This window comes from Podarcis melisellensis, assembly GCF_964234715.1.
Source record: "Podarcis melisellensis genome assembly, chromosome: 13".
NCBI lineage: Eukaryota > Metazoa > Chordata > Lepidosauria > Squamata > Lacertidae > Podarcis > Podarcis melisellensis.
Window position 1 is genome coordinate 32,354,883 of NC_138545.1, and position 12,180 is coordinate 32,367,062.

The following is a 12,180-nucleotide window of genomic DNA, read 5'->3' on the forward strand; positions in this document are numbered from 1 at the left end:
AACAGAGTCTGTATGTAATCTCAGTCAAACTGTTTGGAACCATGTTGTTTATGAAGAAGTTTATTTTAACTCAGTAAAGCTTTTATTCTTTAAAACTCTGCATTATTAATTTACGCTGCGCGTCAGATTCAGTCGCATGCTGGCAGATTCAGGTATCACAGTTACAGTGGATTGGGAGCTCTTGCTCAACAAGCCTTCTCCCCCTGCCCCCGCCACAAAATGGACTCTTTGCTATGAAGTAAAATGATGGGAAAATGTGCTAGAAAGTGCAGAATGACACAGCGTCGTCTGAGCTCCCTGCAAACAAGTGAGAGCAATGGCTTTTTAAACAGATGCCGTTGTCTAATCTCCTTGCAAACCAATCCAGATGGACGTTCCATAAAGAGGTTGGCTGGAAGCACCCTACGATTGTGTGGATCAGCCACACTGGTCAGCAAAATGTTTTGATCTGTCTGTGAATAAGGCTCACCTTCCTTTGCCCAGCCACATATATGCAATTCAGGGGATGGGTGGGTTAAAAAGTGCATGAAAGGTGTCTTATCTGAAGTAGCAGAAGTAGAAATTGTATGTTTTGGGAACGGGTAAAAGCAAGTTCGGAGTGACTCATGTTTTTTTAAAAGAGGCTATATATTTATAAAGTCTTCCCACACAAGCTTCCCACACGCATCTGTCCCTTGGTTATACTGTCATCCCTGTAATCGCACCCTGACAACAGTGTTGTGGACACAGGCGTGTTAATCTGCCTTGTCTTCTGTGGAAACATGCAACTAGCCCTTACAGGTTGTGGAGGGCTAGCCATTAAAAACAGCCACTTATAACTCTCTTCTCATCTCTTTCCATAACTCTATCCTAAGGATCTAGCCAAAGCAACAAAAGCTCCTGTACTCTTTGGAAGCTTTTGCAGATTTTTCAAAGGGCCTTGACTCATGCAGAAGAAACCTCAGAAGGTTTTCAGAATCTTCCTTCCCACCTTTCTTTCTGCATTACAGTCAGATCTTGGGTATACTTTGAACTAAAGAAATATCAAATCTGAAGCCTCCCATCAAGTTTCGCAGCTTGTATGTACTATGCAAATTGAGCAAATCTGCATGTATTTGCTTGTTTTGCATACTTTTCTTTTCCTAATTTCTGTTGAGCCTTCAGAAGAGCAAAGGGAGGTGCAGGACCCTACTGGAAATATAAAAACAAAAAACAAAATTAAAAGTGGTTGGTGTTTTTATTTTATTTTGTTTGCTTTATTATCCTGTGGTTAAGGGTGATCAATTTTTTTTTTTAGGTCTCCACTTCTCTGTGAAATGAGTATTTGGTACCGACCACAAGAGTTTCTTTCTTTGCTTTCCGAATGTATCCCTCGGTTCAGAAACCATCAGCAACCCTGGCCTTATGGATCTCAGCGCTCTAAACCTCAGAGGTAGTGCGATGACATGCGGAGCAGTGCACCATGCAGCAGTTTTACGTGAGGGAATGTGTGGCGTAGCAGTGGCAGCACTGTTGCATGCTGGGGTGGCACAGAAGAGGGGGCAGTGAGATCAGGGGAGATGGCCACATATTCACACACCCCTCTTTATCCTCCATCCAGGCAGCCGAGGAGTACAATCAGAGTTCAGGGACAAATTCCAGCTGGGCATAAACACTTGGGCTGTGAAGCAGGGCCGGTAAGGGGTGTGGCCTGGTTGGTTAGGGTTCCAAAGGCCCAAAACAGAAGCCTAGAGGGCCACATTTGGCCCCTGGGCCTAAGACTCCCCACCCCTGTAGCCAGAAGGGAGAATATCCTTCTTGGTGCCAACAGGGAAGTCTCGACTAGAAGAGGGATGTGATCTTGATGGAATGGAGGAGGCTGATTGAATTGGCCGATTCTTCTGGTGTCTAAAATATGCCTCCTTTTTGTGAACATTTCCTTGCTGAGGACCTGGAACAAACCTTTTAGAAGTAATCCCTTTCTCTGGGCCCCTCTTTCTTTCTCTCTCACTTGCTCTCTTTCTGTGTGTGCCAGCCAGGTCTAGACAGCCAGGATGTAAAAAGATCAATGGTCATCTTTTCAATTATTCATTGATTTATTTCCTTTTCACTTTGCTTGTTCTTAAAACAAGTGTGTTTGTGTGAGGGAGGGTGGGCGGGGGGAGAGAAGCAATGGGAGTTTCAAGCACCTCCACCCAGAGACACACCTGCTTTCTAGTGATGGAGAAGCTTCCTCCAGGGAAGACCTCCCCACACCAATCAGCCTCCTCCCTACCCCCCTCTCTCTAATTCATTCTCGCCGTGTGCTTTTCCCAGAGGTGGATACCTGATCTCCTTGGAAGCCCCAAGAAGAGCAAACGCCGTATGTACCTGTCTCAACGCGCTCCTAAAATTACAGGTACCAAATGCCGGGAGGGGAAAAAGAAGACAAAGGCACCCCAGTTTTTCAGGCCTGCTTTCCGCTCACCGGGACTTCAAAGCGGAGCCCAGCGCCAGTCTGCGTTACCTTGACTGTCCCTTTCGTGAGGTGAGTAACCAGTTTTGCTTAGTAGTGCATGGCTTGGAGCGGCGAAGAGGTGCAAAGGGTGGGAGAGGTATAATTCATGTGAAAATGAGTGGAGGTGGCAAGAGGCACCTGTGCTGTGTTTCCATATCTTACCTTGAGAAAAATGCTGTGGAGCCGGGCTGTCACTTCTCCCAGATCTGTTTGAACTTTGCAGTTCAGAAACGAGGACCTGCCCTTTTAAAATAAAGGGCTTGGTGGATAGGTGGAGCTAATGTGTTGTCGCTGTGCTTTGAAATAGGCATTTGAGAACTTTCTCTTTGGATTTCTTTCTGGTGCGGCATAGTCGCTAAGAGACTGAGAGATGAATCAGGCAGCCCCTGGTTTGTATGTTGCCTAGGCGGTCTTGGGGTGCCCAATATTATTTCAGCCTCCACACACCCCATCTGCAGGATGGGGATAATAATACTCACCTGTCTTATTGGGTTGTTTATTGCAACAAAAGTAATGCATGAACAATCTCTGAACATTCAAAAGCACAATAGAAGATTGTGTTTCATAATAATTTACGGTTGTTGTTGTTCTTATTATTATGCTTTTTCCCCTCCAAAAGGTTAAAGGCAGGCAATAATGGGTTTAAAAAGCAAAAGTAAACTACTGTATCATGTTAAAAGCCAATACCACATAAACTTTAAAAATCATAGTAGATGAAAAAAACACTATTATTACTTCATTGGAGTTATACCCAAACCCCAAACATCACCCTATGGGGTGAGCTTCAAAAAAGAAAAGAAAAGGGGGAAAAAAGAATGTTTTTTGGGGGGAGAGAGTTTTATTACTTCAGGACAGTCACGAAGAAAGCCTCTCCATGTGTCCTTGGCTGTCTTGAAAGTCGTGCATAGCTGCTGTTGCTAAGAGGATGTTTGATCTTAGTAGGATGGGACATAAGCAGGGCTGTACTTACTCTGTGCTAAAGGACAGAGAGAAAAGGGAAAAATATCAGCAACAACATTCCCCCGCAAGAAAAGCTGAATTCTGTGTATCATGCATTTTCTTCTTCTTCTACTAATCAGGGGAAGGAGTTGTACTGTACTGAGCACAGAACCCCCCGTCACTTTGCAATCGAGAATCCTGTTCAGCTCCACTTGCCTTTGGCTTCTACACTGTCATCTCCATGCTTCCCAACCAACCTATGTGGCTTAAATGCCCCAGAGCCTTGTTAAGGATCCTAAATTCATACAGCCCTACTTAGAAGATGCCCAGGCTCTGGCCTTGGCGAGCCCCCAATGGAACATTCACTATGAATACCTCTCTGCACACCCTTGTTGAATGAACAAGGGCATTCCTACAAGAGCATTTGATCTTGTGCAAGGTGATGGGATATGGAAGAGTCAACAGCGTCTTATGTTGCATGGCTCACGCATTTGACTCAAGGCCCCTTGGCTGTCTATGGCACTCTACAAAGATGGTGCTGCAAAATCAAGGGGTCCACTGAGCTCCTGGCAGGCCAGCCTTATTGCCCTTTAGATCAGCTTTGCCCACAGAATTTAATAACATTCAAAAATGTTTGCTTGCCTGCTGAGGGGCAAATAGCCTGCGATTCCATGCTGGCCACAGAGGGGGAAGCTCCCTCCTCCTTGGCCGGCAATGAAACTTGAGCTGCTGGCTTCTTAGATTAGTATGAAAATGAAATAAAGGAAAAGAAGGACTCCTACCCAGTGGGTTGGTTAAGGAAGGACAGATTGCTCCACCTACTCTCTTCCATTCCCTTCTGTGGTGGCTAGCATGGAACCGAGTGGAAAGGCAGAGGAGATGGGCAATACTCTGTCTCTTTTCTGCCAGAGTTCATGATCACAGCCTCAGGCTATTAGCCAAGTTGTTAAATCAGCCTTGTATTTTATTTCGATTCCATGCCAAGACTGCCTTGCTTCTCCCCAGCTTTTAATTAACAATAGTGCACCTTTTATGTCTCTTTATGGCTGCTGCTTTTAGTCTTGCGCTGCTATTTTATTACTGTTCGTGGTTTCATTGTTTTATGAATTTTGTTCTAAGCTGCCTTGAAAATTAGTTTATAAAGGGAAAGGTGGAGTATAAACATTTGCTATTCAAAATAAATAACAAATACCTGGCTGACATGCTGCATACAAATGGCAGGCCGTAGGTTTAACAGCAGTGGGCTGTACGTTTGCAGGCCTTGCGTAATGTTTTCTGGGTTAAACTGGGAACTGTAGTTTAAGGGTGCTGGGAATTTCAGTTACATGAGGGGCATACTAGAGTTTCCAGGTTTCTTTGGGTGAAGTCATGTTGTCTGTGACGTGTACACAGCCTAAAAAGAGGGCATTTCTTGTAAGGATTGTCAAGACTTTGATAAACCTCTCCTTCTTCATCTATTTTGAGATTGACATGAAATAACAAACAAAATGATTGGTTTCTGACTTGGGTTTAGTTCCCTCCTGATGCATCAGCCCAGTAAATGCCTTCTAACAGTGCAATCTTATGTAAGTCTACCTGGAAGTATGACCAGTTAAGTCCAATGGTGTCTAGCAGGCCATCTTCTTCCTCTCTCAGCCTTCATTCTCCCCCTTCTAAAATAATTAGGAGCGGTGCCCTACCTTTCAGGGTTGCTATGGAGGAATGATGGCATTGCATTTTATGCGCACGAAAATGTCGCATAAACAACCCTCTACATGGGATGAACCTTTTCATTTGTTTTGTAGAACCAGGTTACTAGAGTGAGGTCAGTGGCAAGTTGCAGACACAGAAAGCCTGCTTATATTCACTTTAAGCCCGGGATTAATTATCCCACATAATGTTGCCAAAAGAAAACGAGCTTCCCTCCAGCCGGGAACACAGTATGATAGTGCCTTCTGTTCATTTAACAATCTCCTCCAGTCAGTAGGGTGCAAACAAAGTGCTGTCTTCTGCAGCACTTCAGTATGCTCCCTACCAATTGCCTCACATGATGCAATCCAATAGGCACCCATATTCATAGGCATGAAGCGACCAAGGAATTGCACATAAAAGAGTACTTCTAAAATAAATGCCTTGTTGCAGATAACCTATGTGAACTGTCTGCCTGCTGTTTGTGATGGACTCCCTTGTTTTAGAGAATCTTCAGCTAGATCCTATAATCCTTTGGTTCTCTTCACCCTCCTTAACTCACTACAAATGTCTGTATTTGCAGGTTTCAGGCAAGCTTGAGGACTAGAAGCGTTTCTTAAAATAAAAATTCAGAGATACTCTTGCAAACCGGGTTGGGGGTTGGGGTGGAGAGTGACCAGCTTCGAGGCTAGAAAACTAGATCCAAACTTGCTGCTGCCTTGCTGATAATTACCGTGTTTTTCGGCCCATAGGGCGCACCGGCCCATAGGATGCATCTAGTTTTTTGGGGGGGAAATAAAGGGGGAAAAATTTATTTCTCCCCCCCAGGCGCGGGGCTGGGGCGGGAGAAGCGTGAGCTTCCCGTGACCCCAGCCCCCAGAACAGGCAGCTCTCCACAAGCCGTGGGAGAGCTGCGCGAAGCCCAAATCCTGGGGGGTGCTGAGCTCAGCGAGCCCCCAGGCTTAGGGGTGCAGGCAGCTCTCCACAAGCCGTGGGAGAACTGCGCGACTTCGCACAGCTTTCCCATGGCTTGCAGATAGCTTCCTGAAGCCTGGAGAGCGAGAGGGGTCGGTGCGCACTCCAGGCTTCAGCGAAAGCCTGCATTCGCCCCATAGGACGCACACACATTTCCCCTTCATTTTTGGAGGGGGGAAAGTGCGTCCTATAGGGTGAAAAATATGGTATGTGAAAAGAACGCTGAGCTGCCAAACAATGGACTGAGAGTGGCTAAGGCATGATTGACAGCTGCCACGCTATCTGGGGGAAATGATTGCAACAAAGAAACTGCATTGAGCTTATTCTTCCATCTCCTTCTCCTACCCCCATCACCCCTTCCAATTTTCTTTTCTGATGAAATTGCCCCTTCCAGTGAAATCAATACCAATTTCCATCTGGAGATGGGGGTGGGGGCGCTGTGAGTGACGGCTGCAGATCGTAGAGCTTCCGCTGATTGCTCTTCTGTCCTCTCTGTTTCAAATGCATCTTTCAAGTAACATTTTGCACTCTTTACGTCGTTTTGTCTTCTCAACAGCCCTGCAGGGTAGGGCTTGGAACAGGACAATGCCTAGGCTCCTATCTCCAGGCAGCTGTGGATGTGATTTGCACAGACTGCTCTATTTCCACTGCAGCCAACATCAGGGTTGTCCTGAGGAGTAAGCAAGCAAACATATGCATTTCAAAGCACTGTGAACACAGATTAACTGGAGTCCATTGGCCTTCTGAGTCCCATATCTTTACCTTCTGACCAGTGACAGACATTTGTGGGCAGAGAATAAAGTGGCCGGGGATTGGGAGGCCACTGGACTCGAGTCTGCCCACCCCCAATACTCCTGTCAAATAGGAATATATATGTGTTTTCACAGCACATACCTGTGAACAACTTTACTACATGTAGGTTCATGGTTGCAGCAGTTCTAGAGTTACCTTGTCTATACGTTACCTGTGGAACCCAGCTTATGCAGAGAGAAGGAGAAAGAGAGAGAGAGAGAGAAGGGGGAAGCCACGGATTTGCCTTTGCATTGCGGCCACACAGGTTCGGCTGCCTCCACCGGACTTGGCAGCATATGCCAGTAATTATGCACCGCCCTTGTATTCTTATTACCACCGTGATATCCTCCTGGCGTTTGTGCTAGACACCCATCTCTGAATAAAAGGTAGGGGCCTTTAAGAGGGGGAGAAGGGGAGAGAGAGAGTATGTGTCTCCCCCCAGCACATTAATCTATCATGAGCTAATGTGTTTTGCCCATTCTGTTCCTTTGTACTATCGCCAAGGCGTGCGCACACACACACACACTCACCCGCACACACACTCACCCGCACTCTCTTGTTGCACTTCTGCCACCGAGCTCTGATGGTTGGCTGGGCCTGAGCGAGTCCGCGAGAGACAGAGAGAGAGAGAGAAAGAAAGAGAGAGAGAGGCAGAGTGACTGACAGACAAGGCAGACGGAGGCAGAGGAACAAAGCCGAGACAACAATGGGAAATACACCGTCTCAAGGCATGTCAATGTTCATCCATTCTTAAGTAGCAGGTATTTTTTTTTATTGGTGTTTTGTTTTTTTTCTCAACCCTCCCTTTCTCTTTCCCAAACCCCGCCGGTACCTTAACGATGCTCCTGACGCTCTGGTCGTGCCCTTATAGCCGGAGGTGTCGGCGTTTTGCTTGGAATCGAAACACAGGGAATGGACGTGGTTGTGGTGTTGTTATCATTTTTTTTTGTAAAGGGAAAAAGGGGTGTGTGGCGGGGTGACTGAAGCTCCCCCCTGCCCCTTGTGGTTGGGGAGGCAAGGTAGGATTCTGACTATCAAATCTGCCACTTAAGTGGGTGGTAGGGTGTGTGTGCTGGGGGAGAGATCTTAATATATAAACACTGAGCAGTTGTGCGGCCAGTGCTTTCTTTGGGTCTGTATATTTCCCCACCCCATTGTTGTCAAGGCTGCTGAGCTCCGGGGAGATTAACTAGCTACCGAATCTGCTGCCCTAGAAATATTGCTGAAAATAGAGGGGGGAGGGGGGGCAGGCAGCACATATTGATAGGTAGAAGAACCTCTTTGTTACCTCCCCCCCCCGCCACCTGGCATGAAAAGGTACATAAAGATTTGCCTGCTGATTTCAGTTTGTCAATGGTTGCACTGCTGTTTTTCCCCCTCCCCACACACAAACCACCCCTTTTTATTATTATTATTTTTTTCTCCCCTGCTGGAGATTCAGGTTGTTGCTGACTGCTTTGTTAACTCAGGAAGGCAGTAGGGACTGGGGGGAGAGAAAGTAACTGAGAGAAAGAAAGAGTAAAGATGTGAAGAGGAGAGACGATTGATGGGGGTTTTCTTCTTCTTCTTCGTCTTCTTCTCAGTAGCTTGAGTGTGATCGCAGAGTGGGAGACCCTTTGGATTTCAGGTTGCATCGCCAACTTGGGGATTCTTTGCTTCCTTCCCTGAGCATCGGTGCAGGACCAAAATAAAGAAAAGAAAGCCACATCAGGGATATGAGAGGGGAGAACAGAAAAGAATGCATTGATTTCTTTCTTTCTCTCTCTCACCTTTGTGATGCAGAACATAGGATGCTTGTGTGGGGACATGCATGATGGATGGTTAAGAAGCACGTTTCCCGGGAGATGTTGTGCACGCAAATGTACGTGTTGGAGGTATCTTAGATATGTGCAATTCTTTTTTTAAAAAAATCACCTAGCAAGGTTCTTTCTCTCTCTTCACCCTCTCCCCACTTGGCCAGCTACCGTGTGCCAGCCTCTTTCAAGGGAAGAGCTTGTGATCGAGTTGGGTGTCCACTTGAGGTTCACAAGAGGGTCTGGAAGAGAAGAGTCTTATGGTGGGAGACCAGTCTCTGATGGGAGGAGTAAGGAAACGGAGAGATGGTTGATGTTGGGGTTACAGCTGGCTTAGCCACGGAGGCAACTACATAATGGCCTGGGGTTGCCAGAATTCCAGGGGCATCTTACCTTAGCTATGCACATGTCTTGAAGAGGGAGCCTCTGCCTTGACTTTTGCAAGAAGTGCACAAGAGCAGCTTAACAGCTCCCTCGAGGGGTGAAACCCCCACCCCTCCATTTCACTGGGACACACAGGGCAGGAATCTTCTTATCTTCACCTGCCTCCCTCCTGGCACCGATGCAGTTTTAAAAAGAAGGGAGTGAAATTAAACATGAATACGAGGCAAATAGGATAACGCTCAAGTTTTAGATCATTAAATGTGCTATTGCTATTCCACTTGCCATATGATAAGACATTATCATGAATAACAACAATAATTTAATTCATTAGTTACTTCGTTTGAAGCATCTCTAGGCAATTTCACAATACAACAAAGCATAAAGACGATTGCATTTACAAAAAACAATTTAAAATAATTTCATATATAAAAGTGATTTCAAATCCAATACAGGTACTGATAAGACAAGACAGATAAGACATGCGTAGGTGCATGCATTTTAATTCATTTGCAGCAGCAAAAAGAAACCTTGGGGGAAGTGGGAATTCTAAAAGGCAAGAGAGATTTGCTTAAGGGTTTGGAGAAGCAGCAGCCCTTTGTGTTTCTTTCATACCTTATCCTTGACAGAGCAACAGAAGGATTTTCCCCCCTAGGTATGTGTGATCTGGCCTCGAAGGCGGGAGTTGCCCAGTTCCAAAAAGTTCTCTGTTTTGCCCCTGTCCTCACCTGCCCCTTTACTCCAGGCCGCGGTGCCTGGCCTTGATCTGCTGGCAGTAGGGGAGATTTGAAAATCAAAATGTATTTGCTGATAATAAAGCTAGCGACAAAGATGAATAAATCTGAGGTTTGAGGGATTCTCAGTGTTTGGTGGTGGGTAAAGAAAGACATTTCTAAGCAAAAAAAGGCCTTTTACGTTCGTAGAAGTGCTGCGACGTTGTTGAATCAAAAAATAAAATAGATGCCATGCTTAGGTACACAAGCAACCGCTTGGCTCATATAATACAATAGAGAGGTTTGCAACTTTTCCCTTTGTTTAGAATCAGGCTGCTGAGGAGGACAGAGTGACACAGGGCAAGGAAGGAAGAGTTTCAAAGGGTGTGTGAGTCAGGGAGGAGTTAGGGAGCTTAAAAGAGTCAGCAGGGCAGAGACTAGGCTCACCAGAGAAAGACACAGCATTTTAAAAATACAGAACCATGTAATGGCAAGAGTTGGAAGGTAACCCCAAGGGTCATCTTGTCCAACCCTCTGCAAGGCAGGAATCTCAAACCTAGCATCCATGGCAAAGGGCCACCTAACCTCTGCTTAAAAACCTCTAAGGGAAGGAAAGTCTACCACCTTCCAAGGGAGCCCATTCCACCATGGAATGCTCCTCTCATCAGAAAGGTCTTCCTGATGTTTATTAGGAATCTCCTTTCTTGTAATGAAGCCATGGATAGGAATCCTATCCTCCAGAGCAGGAGAAAACAAGATATGCTCCTTCCTTCTCCACTAGAACAAAAAGAAAAAAACCACTTCACTCTGCATGTATATAATCTGTGAAACACTTTGCTATGGTGTGTTTTGATGGCCATCATAGAATAATAATAGAATAAGCCACTTTTCAAATCAAGGCACAGGAGGAGGAATAGTCTCCCTAGTATTTACAAACCATGATGGCCAGCAGTGGAGCCTTCTGCTCCGGGGCCAAGTTACTTCTTTCAGCCAGAATCTAGGGACTGGGGTTGATAATTACTTGTATATATTAATAGACAGTTCCCAAAATCCCAACTCTTTGTCATGCTTTAGGGAGAGGAAAACGGGAGTACTGAAAGGGATAGGGAAACAGATCTAGGGAAACAAGGCCAGTTCTTGAGTTGGAAGAGTGGTATGATGTGTGTTGCCCATGTCCATCTCAAGAACTCACTTTCGGATGGGGCTAAATGGAGCATGTAGTGCTCTGGATGACTGTAGCCTCAGAAAATCACGCCCCGTTAGGCTGCCCAGCAACACAGCAAGGCACAGCCTTCCTGGTCAAGCACTCTCAGTGTTGGGATGGAAGATTGCCATCCCACCTCAAAAAAAGACTGGAGCCACTAGCACTGGAGGGGGAGTGAGGTAAATTAGCAGTAAAAGTTGGTAGTGGGGCCCAGCAAGGAGGGAGGAGCTGAAACATGCTGAGGAGCTCTGATTGCAGGAGTGTGTGGGGTTAAGTGGGGAAGGGTGAAAGAAGCAAGCGGGTGGGTTGGGGGGAAGGCAGAAGGGAAGGCACTCCCTATTCCTTCTCAAACGCCCCATCACAGCTGTTGAATTTCATTCACAGTTACTGGGAAAATAATAATGCTTGGTATTTATGATTCCTTCCATTTCCAATGTTCTCAGACCGCGAGTGCCGTTGCTTATGTAGCCGAAACAGCACCACCCATACATAGGAGGGGGCGTGGGGGGTATTAGCAGACTCAGGAGATTCCCAAAGGCTTGCAAAAGTACAGAATATATTTAGTGGGGAAAGAAACTTTAGGGGGACTCCCCCCGCAAAACAGCTCAATGATGTTTGAGCATGCTCAGTGGGCATGAAAGACTGCGGGTGAGGAGGAGATGGGAAAATGGGAGCAGGGGGTGCATTTGAGTGGTTGGAGCACTGTGGAGCAGCAATCCATACCACTACATTTTGTTGCAAGTCCCACTTGCACTTGCTTCTCTCTCCCCGCACCCCGCTGGAGAGGTATATCTATATTTCACTCAAAGCTTTATCTCAGTATTCCTTAACAATAACTCCGTGTAGCTGACCCATATTACAGAAGGGGAAGGGACTGGGGCTCAGCATGAGTGGCTTGCTGAAGACCGCATACTGCAGGCATGGGGAAATTTTAGCCCTCCCTATGTTGTCGAACAACAACTCCCATCAACCCCAGCAAGCATGGCCAATACTGTAATGGCAACAACCTGAGGGCTAAAGGTTTCCCACACCTGAACTGTTGAGTTCGGTCTTGAAGTGAGATTTGAACCAGGAGCACTCGGTTCATAGTCACTCAGTGAAACACCAGCTCTGCTGCCATCAATTTCTGGACTGCTTGTGACATTTGTTATGGCACCTAGCTGAATGCCGAACTAGATCAGTTTGACTCTTAAATACATTAACCCCCGCCCAAAGTCTGAAGTCTTTATTTTCATGGGAAGTAGGGGCACGTAGGAAGCA

At 46.2% G+C, this 12,180-nt stretch overlaps 1 protein-coding gene across 6 annotated transcripts in view; it reads left to right on the forward strand.

Moving 5' to 3' along the window:
* Positions 1 to 12,180, forward strand: part of SRCIN1 (SRC kinase signaling inhibitor 1) — a 318,961-nt gene that overhangs the window by 55,487 nt on the left and 251,294 nt on the right. For 4 of the 6 annotated variants that reach the window (XM_081885564.1, XM_081885563.1, XM_081885565.1 and 1 more), the window contains exons 4-5: positions 1,277 to 1,411; positions 2,275 to 2,485. The gene's annotated coding sequence lies outside the window, so the exon portion shown is untranslated. Of the gene's footprint in view, positions 1 to 1,276; positions 1,412 to 2,274; positions 2,486 to 7,091; positions 7,591 to 12,180 lie in introns of those variants that run through there. The other 2 variants (XM_081885568.1, XM_081885566.1) reach the window with 2 other exon arrangements.